Genomic DNA, 17,361 nt, shown 5'->3' with positions numbered 1-17,361 from the left:
AAAAATTACTGATCATCGGAGTCAGTCCTTGTAATGATTCATCAAACCAGGCTGTAGACGTACATGGACCAGTAGGTTGTGCAAGCCTAATAACCCATGGGTCGACACAACGTACGACATGGGTCCTGACATGTGGAGAGTGGGCAGTGTGTAGTGGTGTGGTTAGACCCCACCCGCACCCACAGTAAGGATGAGTGTTGTAGAGGAGGGGCCGGTGGGGGAACTATGGGTATGCAATTATGTGCCTAAGTGTGCAGGTGTTGGCTGATGCAGTTGTATTAGGACCACGCTGGGGATGTAAGTAATATTCCGAAATGGGCAGAGCTTATGCCCATACCTCTCAACCCCTAAGAGCAAAACCACTGGACAGAACATAAACCATTGGGAGAACAAACAGGGACAGAAAGCACATATTCCACTTACAACCTTAGAAACCTGATAGAATAATAGGTATGCATTAGCATGACTTGGCTGAAGGATTTGGGGTCCTAAACCCAATTACTTGTTTGTATTTAATGGTGTCAGTTCCCAGGTATTTGCCAGACAGGTGCAGATTGTAATAGGAACACGCAAATAGTATGAAGCAAACTCTGGACAGGACGGGATTCTGTACAGTCAACTGACATGCTTACGCCTAATGGGCAGCCATCCCCGATATGGGTCCCACCGCAGCACAGTCCGGTTTAAATGGCTAAGTACGGTATGATCATATGTGTCATTGCATAACCCACTACACAACATCTACGAACTCATGGTCGCAACACCCCACTGTAGGCATGTAAGCCGATGTAATAGGCATCACAAGGTATTATTGGAGTCTTCAGCCCCACCCAGGGGTATGAGTGTCAGATGCAAACACCAAATGCAGTGCATTTGCAAGTGCGGGAGCAAGCGGGTGCAAGCCTGTTTGGCCGCCGGTATGCGAGTATCACACTGATGAAGCAATGCAGAAGCTAACTGAGTGTAAGAAACTGTAACCGGAGGTTAGCATTGCTTAGCTCCACGCAAACCCACGCACACCCACTCACAACTGCTTTAAAGTGCCTTAATCACTACTTATCCAATCACCCTTGTTCTGCCCAGCAACAAAATAAACAACCTCTGCAAGGCTCGAAACCAGGTCCCTGCACACCACAGCCAATGTGATTTACCCCTAAGCCCTGGAAGATATACAGACATTGGATGTTATCACAAACATAGCATCCAGCACAGTCATTCAACAGTATAGGAAATGTATTCCATTATGTAGATATATGTGTGTGTGTGTGTTTATGTCCAGCTATATATACATACATAGATATAGATATATATAGATATATCAAGAACATACTATGTGACAACAAAGCAGTAAAAAAGAATGAAAAGGGAAACACCAGCAACTCCTGTATTATGTAATGACATTGTCCTATGTAATATCAAGACTTCCTCAGACAGACATGTGTCATTAATACACGCAAACATTAAATACATTATTTTGAGCATTTCATTTACAGTAACAAAACAGAGGGGTCCTGTCCAATCATTATGTGAGAACAGTACTCTTGCAAGGTGCTGTGTACAACATCATCATCATTAAAAAGTTAAATGGGGTAACCATAGAGGGACCGGTTGTGTCGTGTGTACAATGGGGTCATCTGCATCACATGTACCTGGAACCTTTAGGAGTCATGTGCATACCAGGATCGTGTGCCTGTGAGAGGGGTGAGGACAACAGTAGTATGTTGTGATACAAGTTACAAAGGTTACATGTGTCCATTGGACACATGTGTGAAATGGACAGCTATGTATGGGGCGAAAGTTGTTCTGGGAACAGATTGGCCTTTTGTTTCTGTTTTCGTAAGGTGAGAGTGGGATGTTGGGGAAGGAGAGTAGGTATGCTCGTGGAGGATAGGTTGGGTAGGATGACAGACAAGACAGCATACAGGGGCGGTATATGACACATGTGGGCAGGATACACCTTGGATGGGGAGGGGTGTTTGGCAGTCACAAGCCCATGAGCCCCCAAATGGAAACAGTGGGACGGAGGTCCCCACCTATGGGCAGCCACCACTGCACTGTCACAGCTGCAAAGGTGGCTGTGCTGGGAGCTGTCTAGGAGGGGCAGGCTCACCCTCTAAATGTGACACTCTGACCTCGAGCTGGTGTAGCTGACCTCAAAACCCCTTATTGAGCCCCCAATGCACCACAGCCTGGACTGTACGATGGCTGACAAGTTCCTGTCTGGACCTGCTCCCAGGGGGGGGCAGGCCCCATCCTCAGTGGTGGTTTCAACAGAAGGTGGTGCAGAGCCAACAGAGGTGGAGGTCCAAGGCTTGGCCCCAGACATGCTGGTGCCCGGTGCCATAGCCAGCTGAAGTGGGACAGGTGGTTCCGCTGGGACATCCAATCCCATACAGCCTATGGTGTTGCAGTTTTAACACAGATAAGGCTTAGTAATAGTCAACAGCAGTCAGGATTACTTATAACAGCATGCATAGATATTACCATCAACCCAAGACAACAGATGTCATACATTTGCAGAGGGAGCACAACACATGCATATATACTGCATGACATCTGTCCAAAGCATAGCTGACTTGTGACTGCAGCAATGAACAGTGGCCCATTATTGGCATGTCACTGTGATAACCTCAGACAGTGACTGTCATACTACTGTTTCATGTGACGTATGTCCAATCAGGGATGCGATGGCAGTAACTCTCATCACTGTAACCATGTACTGACTGCAGTCCTCACACTATGCTTCTGCAGTTCACAGATGTGTGTTCAGTGAGTAACACAAGAAACAAATGGATCCACACACTGACCAGTCCACAGATGACCCAACAGATGGGGGTTTCCTCACAAACAGAGCACTGTCTTGTCAGTTATTAAATCATGCAGACTAGCCATTACCACACACAACTTGTTAAATTGGCAGTAGTTTGAATGAAGCATAGCTACACTTACATGCTGTAGTCATGTCTGGCACATCACTCACCCATCTTTAGGCTATTTTCCACTGTGTATGTCATTTGAGGAATATCCAGATTTCATCTGTGATGCTGTTTACCAAACACCAGATCCAGGTTCCACTCACAGCGACTGTCATGGGCAAACACCAACATGATGTTCTTAGATATTGTACTGTGTTTCCATGAAATTGGCTATGGGAATGTCACCACAGCTGTTCCACATGCAGTCAGCTAGAGGAGGAATGCAATAGGTGCAGAGGCCATCACCTGATCATGACCATCACTTACAAAACACAAGCTGCTGCTGAGCAGGTGTACATCTCCACATCCACCAGAGAGTGTGTGTGAGGGACAGACAGAGGCAAAGTACTTCAGAGAAGGGCTGAGAGACTAAAACCTAAGCATTGTCTGTCACGCACCTACCAGTACAGGGGTTCAAACCCCTGACTGACCAGCCATTACTATTACAAGTGCATGCAGTTACTGCATGTGCCACATAGCTGACATGTTGGTGTGCTGTAAGAACATATATGTGTGCTGGTGAGCGACATCTGCAACAGAGATATAGTAGACATACATTAGGTGTAGCACACATGGCTGTCCACATGAACAGATGTCATTGCCAACACAGCCACACTCTCTAAGGGACTCAGACACATTGGCACACTTTGGCAGGCTCACAAATACACTTCCTAACTACTTAGTTTGCCACACTACAGTAATGCAGAGGTATTACGTGCACCACAGGGGTTATCCTGAGGTTCTATGGGCTAGGGCATGTGAACATGTCTGACATCAGTCAGTATGCCAATGGGAGTTATACTGGGTGTGACTGTGGTTGGGAACATCATACCCCATATGCAGACACAAGGTGCCAGTACTGACATGCGTGTGTGCATTGCTTCATGGGTGTGTAGTGGTTGGCTGTGCAAGATGGCTGTACAAGGCTGGGTGAGGGGTAATCCTTGGCATCAGGCCACCTGACAATGGTCTGCAGTGTGGTTCAGGGTGTAGTCTCTACAATGTTCCACAAAGATGGGTATTGTATTAACTGTCCTGTCATCCTGGTTACCATTGTGTATGGCCATTGCTTTGCAATGCATGCCATGTCTGTGTTTGATAGTCATTGACATGGACATTGCCTGGGATGTGCACTTCCCACATTAATGTACATTGACATGTTTAAGTGTACTTGGTTTGCCTGGCACATGTTGTGTACACAGACTGTTATCATCAGATGTGCTAATCCTGGCATGGTGTGGCAGGACCTGCTAATAGACAGCAGATTGACTCTGCACCTGCATTGATAGCATGATACAGGTATTCCCTGGTGTCAGTGGCATCTGTCCATACAGGGCATGTGTGTAAGGCATTGTATGTCGTTTGAGGATCACATTTGATGGCACCAAATATGTTGCAGGCGTCCAGTGGGGAACATAGTGAAGGCGCATTGTCCGCAATTATGTGCCTATTGTACTGGTGGACAGGGTGCCATGCCCTCTGCAGTCCACTGCATTCACACCATGCCTACTATCTGTCAGCAATGTGCAGGGTAATAGCAACATAACGCGATTTTCTAGGCAAGTGTGTTTGTGTATGACACATGGGTTCAGACCGTATTCTGGGTAATAGTAGGGGTGCTTACTTTGTTCACCAGGCCTTTTGCCAGATATAGGGGTATGGCTTGCCAACACAGTCTCTTGGCTGATTGAAATCTGTAATCCTCGTGAGGTGGACATTGTGACATATAATATGGCCACCATATAGAAAAACTACAAAAACCACTCCTCAACATGTCCAGTGGTTAGACACTCACAGCCACCTCCACACAGGCTCTGACTGTCAAACACACACACACACACACACCTGCCACATCTTGGAATAGAACTTCTACCTAACTAGTTTATCACACTACAGCATTACACAGTTATAGCACATGCTAGGGAGATTACTGGGCTACCCCATCCCCAAAGGTGTATTTCACAAGGAATGATGTCAGCAGGGTTACCAAAGTAGGGCAATTCGAATTTCCTGCAAGTGAATAGCCCAAAATGCATTGCTCACAAAACAGACAGTGAGACACACACAACTGACATGTGTGGGTATAGAACCCATAACCAAGATCTATATTACACTACTGAGTGGAGATGTTATAGGACGCACCACAAGGATTACTATGGAACTCGTTCCACAGAGGTGTATTTGACAAAGAATGACATCAGCAGGATCACCAACAGAGGGCATTGTAAATGTCCTGTGAGTGAGTAGGCTATAATGCATTGCTCTCTACACATAAAACACATAACTGCCATGGTTGTGGATGGAACCCTACTAGAGTTCTGAATCACACTCCAGCAGTACGCAGTTACCCGACGCGCTACAAATATTACTTGGTTATAGCAGTCCCAGAGGTGTATTTCTAGGTGGGTGACATCAGCACCCTTGCCAAAGTTAAGTATGTGAATTGTAAGGAGTGTGCATACTCTAAAAAGCATTGTTCCCTTCTCAGGCAGACAGACAGACACACACACACACACACACACAGTTGGCAAGTCTGGGATTAGAACACCTACCAAACTGGTTTATCACACTACAGCATTACTCAGTTACAAGTCCCACTACAGAAATTACTGGGTTACGGCAGTCCCAGAGGTGTATTTCTAGGTAGGTGACATCAGCACCCTTGCCAAAGTTGAGTATGTGAATTGTAAGGAGTGTGCATACTCTAAAAAGCATTGTTCCCTTCTCAGGCAGAAAGACACACACACATACACACAGTTGGCGATTAGAACACCCACCAAACTAGTTTATCACACTAAAGCATTCAGTTTCAGGACGCACTACAGAAATTAGTGGGTTACAGCAGTCCCAGAGGTGTATTTCTAGGTGGGTGACATCAGCACCCTTGCCAAAGTTGAGTATGTGAATTGTAAGGAGTGTTCATACTCTAAAAAGCATTGTTCCCTTCTCAGGCAGACAGACACACACACAGTTGACAAGTCTCGGATTAGAACACCTACCAAACTAGTTTATCATACTACAGCATTACGCAGTTACAGGACACGCTACAGAAATTACTGGGTTACAGTAGTCCCAGAGGTGTATGTCTAGGTGGGTGACATCAGCAGGATTGCCAAAGAAGGGCATTTCAAGTGTACTGCGAGTTGTACATGTCTTTTACCTGTGTGTACCCACTGCTTACTGTCGTGAAAACACATTTACACCCACTTACAACTGACGAAAAGTGTCTTATTCAGTCCTAAATTACATTCTTCCAAACTACCAGAGGTGTATTTCTAGGTGGGTGACATCAGTCTGGTAGTTTCTTCCAAACTTACCTGCTACACTTCTCGGACTTCACTGATTGTCTTCCTTGATAGAACTCTCTCTTATCTCATCCCGCTCCGTTCGCCCTTCGGGCTCACTCCGCTCCCCTACCCTGCCCCCTATTCCCACCCACCCCCAGTGCTCCTACATTTATCCTCCCACAGACCACATCCCTCCAAACTCTGCACCTATCATACTAACCATATAGTTATTACACCCAACTCCTTTCTCTCATAACCCACTCAATCAAACCATCTCTAATCACCCCTTCGCCTCTCTCCTATTCTATTACTAATTCTCTACAGTCCTTCTATCTCTTACCCTCCATTTTCTCTATTCAACTCACCATCCTAAGAATGTCTATCTCTATAATTCCCCACAACATTCATATTTTAATGTGGATTTTCTTATTACCACCTCTATCCACCACTTATCTCATTACCTCTTATGAATATTCTCTTAACAATACCGTACCATTACCATCCAAAGACACCTCATCTACTACAGAATTTTCTCCTTACTACCTCCTAAATATCATTTTCAAACCCAGCTACCAATTAGCCAAATATCATCGACTTGCACATATTAAATACTCTAACCTAAAAGCTAGAAAAGTATTTTATTTCTACTGCAAGCCACAACAACCTAAACCTTTAACACCCCTTCAATCTCTATTAGATGGTGACATCCACCCAAACCCTGGCCCTAACAATACCCCCACCACTACAAATAACTACCAAGACAATTTGATAACCTCTTCACCTACCAAACCTACCAACTCACTCTTAATTGCACATCTAAACATACGCAGTATTTGTAACAGAATTGCTCAACGTCATGCCCTCTTACAGGCCCATCCATTTGATATTCTATGTTTATCAGAAACATGGCTAAAACCCACCATTAAAGACAATGAAATCACCCCTCCTGGCTATAATATCATCAGACTTGACATTACTTCCAAAGGGAGGAGTAGCAATCCTCTATAAAAATGAGCTTCAAGTCAGTACACTTAATCTTACTTTACCCACAAACACTAGTGCAGAAATAATTTTCTCCAACTTCAGCTTAATACAAGTAAAGCCATAAACATCATCTGTGTCTATCTTCCCCCAGGGAACAATAGTAATACTGTAGAGTATATTTTCAGCTGGCTTTCTAGTAACATCCCTCAAGAAACCATAATTCTTGGGGACTTCAACATTGATTGGAATTCCTGTACAAATACCAACCCCACCACCCACATTAACCTTTATGGCTTTTCTCAACTTATAGAATCCCACACCAGAACCAATAAAATCAATAACAAAGCAACCTCCTTAGATTGAATACTTACCAACACTCCTCAACAAACCTACACAACAGGTATCCTTCCAGATGACCTCAGTGACCACTCTCTAACATATATTATCAGACATAAAACCTGCATAATATTCCCTAACACCTTCTGAACAATATGCTCAAAAAAGCATTTTAACCCACAACTTTTCCAAGCAGAACTCGAACAATGTAATTGGACCCCATTAAAAACTCTCCCTCTAAACAAAGCAGTGGAATACTTTAATTCTACATTCTTAGCCATCCTGGATCATCACGCTCCAACTGCTTCTATTAGAATCAAAGCCAAACCAGCCCCTTGGCTTACTAACAATACTAAACAAAAAATCCTAGTTAGAAATAAACACTGGACAAAATGGCGTACTACTAAGAATCCAATAGACCATCAAACCTTTAGAGAACATAGAAACAGCACAAAAAGAGCCATCCTGCTAGACAAAAAGAATTATTATCTCCAACTACAGCAAACCTCTCTCAGACAACCAAAAAATTCTGGACTAGTATTAATAATCTTCTCTACCCAGGTCAATTGATCACACCCAATCCTCAGGGTTCTAACCCCAATAATCCAATACAAACTGGAAATTCCTTTAATTCTTTCTTCACAGATACCATCCAAACTCTAGCCAGCCACCTATCACCTGATATATCCAACCTACCCACTTCTTCTGCTAATCTACCCCCTCAATTCCACCCCCAACCTGTGTCTACCTCATACATCTCCTCCCTTCTCCAAAAGTTAAAACCTTCCTCCCCCATCAGCAGACAAACTACCGGCAGAATTCTTACAAAAAGGAGCTAGGGCCATTGCCTGCTCTATTTTCATTCTAATAAATAGATCTATAAATGAAGGAGATGTCCCATTAATCTGGAAAATCTCTCATATCATCCTACTACACAAAGGGGGAAACTCCAACGACTTCTCCAACTATCGTCCCATAGCTTTATTATCCCCTATAGCCAAAATTATGGAGAAATGCATCCAGAAACAAATTCTCAACCACCTCCTCCAAAATAACCTACTTGCTAACTGCCAACATGGCTTCAGACCTTTCCACAGTACCACCACTGCCCTGCTATCATTCTCAAACTACATCAATAACAACCGTAACAACAACTGTCTTTCATCAGCTGTCTTCATTGACCTAGCCAAAGCTTTTGACATGGTTAACCACCAACTTCTCCTGCATACACTTAAGTCTCTTTCACTTGATTCTCTATCTTTGAACTGGTTTACATCCTACCTTAATAACCGTCAGCAGGCTGTACTCTGGCACAATGAACTATCTAATCACCTCCCAATCTCCCTCGGTGTTCCACAAGGCTCTATTTTAGGCCCACTCTTATTTTATATCTTCATTAATGACCTGCAGTCTGCTATTCCATACTCCAATTGCATTCAGAATGCAGATGACTCTACCTTAATTTGCTCAGCTGCCTCACCAACTGAACTTCAGTCCCTTACCCAAAAAGCCTTCAGCACTGTAGAACAATGGTTCTCCCACCGCTGCCTCCTTCTAAATCCCAAAAAAACTAAATTGCTACTTTTCAGCCCAACCAAAAAGTCCATCTCTTTACATTTCAACCTCACTTCTAATAATGGTACCCTTATCTCACCTGACCCTACCACTAAACTGCTTGGAATAACAATTGACAACAATCTAAACTTTGATATACACATAAACACTACAATAAAATTAATTAATAAGAAACTGGGATCCCTTTACAGAATCAAACCCTTTCTTACTCCAGTAGCTAGGTCTGCTATAGCTAGAACTCACCTTTTATCCACTCTGCTCTATGCTGCTCCCATTTATACTAATATCTCAAAAAACAACCTAAAGAAACTAACAACTTCCTATAATAATATTGCTAGATTTGCTACAGGCTCTCCTTTCAGAACACATCACTGCCTTGATCTTAAACAATTAAACTGGCTAGCATTCCTTAACCAGCTTCAATTTCACCAGCTCACAATAGCTCATAAGACCCTGTATCAACCTAGCAACACTCCTATACTCTCTAGCCTCATCACACCTTATAACAATCTCAAAAATCTACGTTCCTCAAACAAACTGCTGATTAATACTACTTTATCCAACAACTCAGCAGGTGACTTCTTATTCTCCAACTCTGTAGGAAAACTATGAAATCAACTTCCTTCCGATATCACAGCTCAGACCTCTCTTTTTCTTTTTAAATAACAACTAAAACCATATCTCAATAATCACTGGCTATGCTCCTGTACTAACCCTGATTAATTCTGCCCCCCCCCCACTTACTCTTCTCACCCTTCCTTCATCTACTACCTATTACAAATTAACAATATATCCTATAGTGCACAAATTTTATGTATATATGTATATAAGTAAAAGTTATCTCTGTACCTTAAAGAACTGGATTACTATTATACAGTATTAGTTAAAACTTTTGTATTATCTTATGTTTTCTTTGATCTCTTTGACAACACTATACAACTTCTATTCTTTTAGCATCTATTTACTCTAAACAAATACATGGAACTTTTCTCCCCGGGCCTCTACTGGAAATGGACTTGCATCCAGTTAGACTAGCCCAGTCAACAAATGTAAACTGTAAATGTAAATGCAGTATACTTTAACCAACTTAAGAGTAGGTTAGAATTGAAAAAAAAAAAAAAAAACTTTTATTTCTTCTATTTTTTATATTCTTTTAAGAATTTCTTTAGCTAACATGTTATGCTAAAATTATACTGCTTTTATGGTACAATCATTGCTGTATAAAACTGTTTTGATGTTCTTCTCTATTAAATTGTAAGTTTTTTCCTTGGAGCTTTTCTCCCCGGGCCTCTACTGAAAATGGACATATATCTAGTTAGACTAGCCCGGTCAACAAATGTAAAATAAAATAAATAAATAAAATAAATAAAATTATCAACAACCCGTGCAGGTCTTGATCCCTGGATCATGCCCACCAAGGTCACTGGACTTACCACTAAGCCATCTGGGCTGCATACATGTTTCATGGTTTTTATAATACACATTTTACTACAGGTATTCCACAGTACTGAAAACAAATGGGACAGTCACTTTGTGTACTTATGTACAGTACCCTTGAATGTACTGTACTCTGTGAAACAACATAGACAAGTCTACATATGTACAACTGTTATAACTAAATACTAAATACATATATGCACTTATGGGATGTGTACACACACACACACACACATATATATATATATATATATATATATATATATATATATATATATATATATATATATATATATATATATGCATATACACAGACACAGCTATAACCATATATATAAACATGTCTGAACACCCTTTGTGACACAGAAGGGTTCCAAAGGAATTGACATGTACACAAAACAGAGGCAACTCATGTTTTATAACATTTAAATCTTAATCAGTTCACCAGAGAAGGGATGGTTGTTGTGTATGTGGAGTTATGGGTGGGGAATGACGGCTAAGGAAATGTACCCCGGGGATTGTAGAGTTTGGGTGGGGGAATGATGGGTATGGAAATACACCCTGGGGACCACATCTGTGTCACTGCTCGACAGTGGCACAGGAAAATATACCCAACAGTAGTCGTTCTTGACTGTCTATTCTTTTCTATTCCTAACTATGTAATAATTTGTAGACTCCACTCACCACAGATGACTACCATGGTGTGCAGCTTGTTAAAAGACATAACACATGTATATGCCTGGCTACAGGGTAGTCACACACACACAAACACACACACTTGCCAGTATTGTGCTTACAAGTCTTGCCTTTGTAAAGGTAACTAGTAGAGTGGTATGCAGTTGGGGTATGTGCCACAGAACCCATACAATGACACTTACTCTGATTCTGCTTCTGAGCTGGGTGACATCACAGGACTGATTACTTGCAGTGGGGAGGGGGGTTGGTTTAGCAGATGACAAGGATAAAGCCCAGTGCAAAAGGTGGCTTCTCTTTGGAAAGCGGTAAAGCCCGCTGTCATGACAGGATGCAGACACAAATACACACACACACAACCACACTCAGCCATTTGCTGATGCACACGCACACACACACACACACACACACACACACACACACACACACACACACACTTGCCAGTGGTGGGATCAGAACTCCTGCCTTTCTACAGATCACTATTACAGTACTACGCAGTTACGAGATGCGACACAGAGATTACATATTTCACAGCAGTCAGTATACTCTTTTAAGATTAAGGACATCAACAGGGATACTGACAGTTAAGATGTACATAGCTGTAAACCTGTGTGTTTAAAGTAGGAGTCCATTACAACCTGTATGCACAAACAAGACACATCGTCTGCAGGTAAGACATAGGTAGGCCTGAGAGGTATAGTTGTAGCACAACAAGCCCTGTACTGGAGTATGTCCATCTGTATAATGGACAACTACTATCACTATACAGGGTTTCAGTGGTCATGCTCATACACATAGAATCACAGGACTTGTTTGGATGCATTGACTCCAATTACACAAGGTGACAGTGGGATGCTCATACGTGTAGTATCACAGGGCCATTTGGGATGCAGTATGACTACAACTACACAAGGTTATACTGGGCATGCTCATACACTTAGAAACAAAGGGCTTGTTCGGATGCACTGACTCAAATTACACAAGGTGGCAGTGGGTACGTTCATACACTCAGTAGCACAGGGCTGTTTGGGATGCACTCCGATTCTAACCATGGAAGGCCACAGTGTGCATGCTCATACACTTAAATGTAGAGAACACATTGTAATGAACCCCTATTGTAAACACACAGGTTTACAGCTATGTACATCTTAACTGTCAGTATTTATGAAAATCATACAGGTTTACTACCAGATACCTGTAGGTGGCCCATAAATGATATATCTGTGTCTGTGCTGTGTGATACACATGCATACATGTACATGAAGTACTGACATTTATATGTGAAGTATACACAATCATGCATGTGTGGAAGTGACAGACAATAGGTTAACTGGGACACACAGGTGGTTGCTAACTACAGCATGCATCACACACATTGCTGCCCTGAAAGGCATACATTGATAGCAGGTTGTGGACAGTGGCATTATACTTGGAACAGTGGCATGTGCAAGCATAATATGTGAGCCCTATTGTCTAATGGTGCTGAGGTGCAGGTGTCAAGATGACCTCTCCTGGCTGTGTTAGTAGTTGTCATTATTAGCAGGACTGCTACACTAAGTATATCTGACATTGGTCATATACACAACGTCTGCTGGTGTCCGTCACCTTAGATGTAGCATTTGATACCAACCACATTACTGAAACTCGCAGTGATGTCATGGTACGAGTGGCAACTGCTTGGCCAAAACAATGAGTCAGTGTCCTGCTGTAATTATGAGGTTGTCCAGTGTCTGTCACTCTGGGATGTCATGACTGAAAGACAAGCCGTTGTCACACAGCACATGCATCCATGATTCAAGGGAGTGTGGATAATTCCTAGGTCGCATTTACCCATATAGTGGCATTCCAAGGCAGATGTCCTAAACACAGAAATAACACCCTGATACCTACAAGACAATTGCAATGGATGCTTATGCTAACCAGTGCTAGATGTGTGGGTTTCGTAATCCATTTGCTCAATGTAGAACCTACAATGGGGAATACTGACATCTGTGCAGTGAGGAACACCTGGCTGAAGGCTCTGTAGTGCACAATTGTACTACCACCATATAACTCAGATCCAGACATGTGGGTCATAACACTGGTATGGACCATTCCAGGTTGCGGTGTCCACATATTCATAAAGGCTACTCACAGGTAAAGACCACTACTCTGACATAAGTCATCACAGATGAGTCAGGTACAGGTGACCATGGCAAAAGCTGCATTCTAGGGTGTATCTTCATACATCCACCACCATGTCCTCAGACTACCAACACACATCCATACATATGGTATGACATAGTATGGTAGAACACCAAATAACCTTCGATTGGTGGACTGTACCTAGCCCTACATCAACTGTGCAAAGTACCCATGTACTGCCACAGTTGCATAATGTGTTATGCAATACAGTTATACCACTGTTTGTAACAAGGTCAGTTGTATACATACCAGGGTCCCTCGGATGTTGTCAGCATTAACACAGTCGACTGTCACTGTACACCAGTAAACAACACCCTCATGGTTGGGTATGACCTAAATGTACCTGCCCTGGATATGTATATCCCACACTCATACAACATAAATGAAAATACCATAGCTGTTGTTGTCCTTTCTACATACAGGTGGCTGCATTCATTACACACATGCACATGGCAGATAGGTCCATGGCTGCTGAATGATAACACTACATAAGGTTTGATATCTGTGTTGACAGAGGTAATATTCCCTCTCTACTGGTCACCCATGACACCTATCATATCATACAACAACCCATGTGGCATGTATGTCATTAGACATGTCCACCTAATGCAATGCCTACAAACATACCCAAATAACAGGATCATAGGACCTACACACATGGTCTGTATTGACAGACTCAGGGAAATCCAGCAATGCTCTGTATGTTCCTGAGTAGTTACAGGTGATATGTCCATGACATGTACAGCCATGTGTGCCCACAGCTCCTACATATACCCCATGTCAACAATTGCAAGCCATGCATGCTGTGTGCTGTCTGGACATTAATCTTATTACCACGATAGCCAGAACGTGCTGGAGTGAGATGTTTACAAGCCACAGACCTCGCACATGCTTGAATGAGTGTAATGCCTAGCTCAACCAGAGCACATTGCTGGCACTCTTCCAATAATCATGAGGTGTGTGTGGCATATATGAAGTGCTCACTGTTGACCATTACAGTGCCCTGGCTTCACCGTGGAACTGTCAAGTAACAGTTTGTGGGATCATGACATGGAATATTGCTGTGTGTGTGTCTTGTTGATATGTGCTGTTGGCATGAATGTACACTTGGCTACTCAGTGAAGGTGGTTGTGTGTCCTACCAGTACATGAATACAACAGCCATTATGGTGTAATGCTCGGCTAGGTTTCACACATGGTGCGGGGAAGGTGTGGAATGTATCCTCTTGACCTGCTAGTCGACTTACTGATGAAGACTGCATTTGTGTACATGTATTGATGTGTGTTTAGATTCCATACATGTGCAGTGTCTGATGTTTGAAGGTGACTGTTGTCTTAGTACATCATGCTGTTGCAATGCAACCTCAACATTGCCAACTGTGTATGGTGATATGCTCAAAGTACAGTAAGCTGTACTTTAGTTATGGACAGATGTTTGGACATGACTACTAAGTGGTGGGGCTACTTTGCAGATGAATGATTACTGAGGACAGCTCACAGGTGTGTTACGACCATTCCTACAATAACCTGTGTAACTGCTATGCTATGGTTCTGTTAATTGAAGTGGAAGATACACAACATAGAATGCAGTAAGGGTGACACTAAAGGCAAACCTCTTGACACCTGTAACAGTAACACCTCCCCTGTGCATAAATTGTGCATATATCAGCACAGGTGGCAAAGGAAAGAGTCAGTATGCTTTGTAGCATGTGCAATAGTGCTGTAACTCTGTAATACCTATCATGAGATAGGCAGGTGTTTCATTCACAGTACTGGCACGTGTGGGTGTGTGTGTGTCCATATATGTCACGTATGGTGGGGAATACATCCCAAATGTTTTTCACTCTGCTGAACACTGTGGTAGGCATCAGTACAGAGTGAAGTGTAGAAAGAAAGGCATAGGCAGGTGGTTGAATCTCACACATGTCAAGTGCCTGTATGTGTGTGACATAGGTGTATATCTTTGTGAATGCCACAGTGTGTGTGATAGTGTATGTATGGCTGTCCCGTCCCTGGTGTGAAGCTGTATTTTACCATAGTGAAAGGTTAAGGCCCCCTCCCCCCCATCCACTCAATGTAATCTAGTATCCCTGTTGATGTCATCAATCTTAGAAGGGCATTCTAACCGCCTGTAAACATGTACACCTTGAGGTGAGGCTTGTTGTTACATAGCTGACTGATGAACCCCCCCACCCCACATTCACTCACTGCAATCTAGTATCCCTGTTGATGTCCTCAATCTTAGGCCATTCCGACTACCTGTACATGTGTAATCTCTGTGGCACGTCTTGTAATTGTATAGTACTATAATGATGATTTGCATATAGGCAGAGGTTCTCATCCCAACACTGGCAACTGTGTGTGTCAGAGTGTGTGTTACTGTCTGTGAATCCCTGAGTGTGTGGGTGTGTTACTGTGTCTGTGAATCCCTGAGTGTGTGGGTGTGTTACTGTTTCTGTGAATCCCTGAGTGTGTGGGTGTGTCTGTGTTTGCATCCTGTCATGAGAGTGGGTATTACTGCTTCCCAATGAGAAGCCACTTTTTCCACTGGCCTTTACCCTTGGCATCTGCTATACCACTCTTTTACCTCCTCCCTGCTCCAGGTAACTATACCTGTGATCTCACCCACTAAGGATGTGACGGCTCTGAACACAGTAGCATACTATTTAGCTATCATGCTCTTGTATCATTAGATCAGTAAACATAATTGAAACTTAGGAAATTAAAACTGCGATGTGGAAGCTACAAAGTGCATGCAGGTATTGTCATACAGACCTGTGAGTAGTCAACATTTACATATGCGACACTAACCTCAAACACTGACATACTCGGCACATGCAATTACACCTGAAAGAGGAAGGCAGAACATCAAAATCAACATGCAGTTACTGTTACACATGATACATACTGTCAAATGTACCAAATGCATTCTAAAACTGTACTACATGGTATGTCCGTTGCCTGTCAAACACTACTCAACAATATTAATCTACAGTTGTCTTCCTAGTATGTTCACCCTGTGCATCAGACCATATGAGCATGTCCCTGCACCAATGATGTGGATGACAGGGATGTGGCACAGGCATTATCATATGCACAGGGTCATAATGTTTGCCAGAGGCCTAGGCTGCACCATTGGATGACATCATGTGAGTGGGTTAGGGCCTTTGATATCATTGGGCATGTGTGGATGTTATGTGTGTGTGTTGAGGTGCCCTACATTTGTTTCTGGTGTGTGCGTGTGTGTATATGTATGCACACAGGTCTGGCATGTGGCTGGCCTACACTAGGGTATTATTGACAGCTGCAGACTGTACAGGGCAGGTTCCACAGTTCATGGTGTACAGCCACGCCCACGTGACCTGCACCTGCCAGGGGTTGCATGGGCACTACCAGGCAGAGGTCCAGATTGCATACTGTCTGATGACACATGTCCACTGGAACTGTGTCCCTGTTGGGACCATCCAGGACCACGTGCACGTGGCCTGCTGTATACTGGTGTGGACAGCACAGCAACAGCTGCACTGCTGCTGCTACCGCCACTATGGGAGCGGGCATGTGAAGTAGCATGTTCACGTAGACCTTGAACAGGTGATGTAGCTGGCCTACGTCCATGTGCCCGATGCCTCACTCCCACCAGATGTTTCAGCACAGACATTCCACGCTCAAGGATTGACATGCCATGGTCAAGGACTCCCACCATGTCACCCAATCGTCTATCCAAGACACCTGCAAGATGATCGCGAGCATTTGCAATTGCCTGGATGTTATCAGTTAAAGAACGGACAGGAGCCCTCTGAAGCCTCAGACCTTCTCTGTTGTGCCATTCAGCACGTGCCTGTGCCTCCATTACAGCCTGAAACATGCGTCTGGTGACACCAGCTGATGTGC

At 43.3% G+C, this 17,361-nt stretch overlaps 1 protein-coding gene across 1 annotated transcript in view; it reads left to right on the top strand.

Moving 5' to 3' along the window:
- LOC122806899 (ADAMTS-like protein 5) overlaps positions 1–17,361 on the top strand; it is a 716,117-nt gene that overhangs the window by 316,272 nt on the left and 382,484 nt on the right. The window lies entirely within an intron of this gene.

Source organism: Protopterus annectens, chromosome 7.part0 (assembly GCF_019279795.1).
Source record: "Protopterus annectens isolate FY-2018-M chromosome 7.part0, PAN1.0, whole genome shotgun sequence".
Classification (NCBI taxonomy): domain Eukaryota; kingdom Metazoa; phylum Chordata; order Ceratodontiformes; family Protopteridae; genus Protopterus; species Protopterus annectens.
Note: the sequence above shows the minus strand (reverse complement) of the source record. Positions and strands in the feature narration are given on the sequence as shown.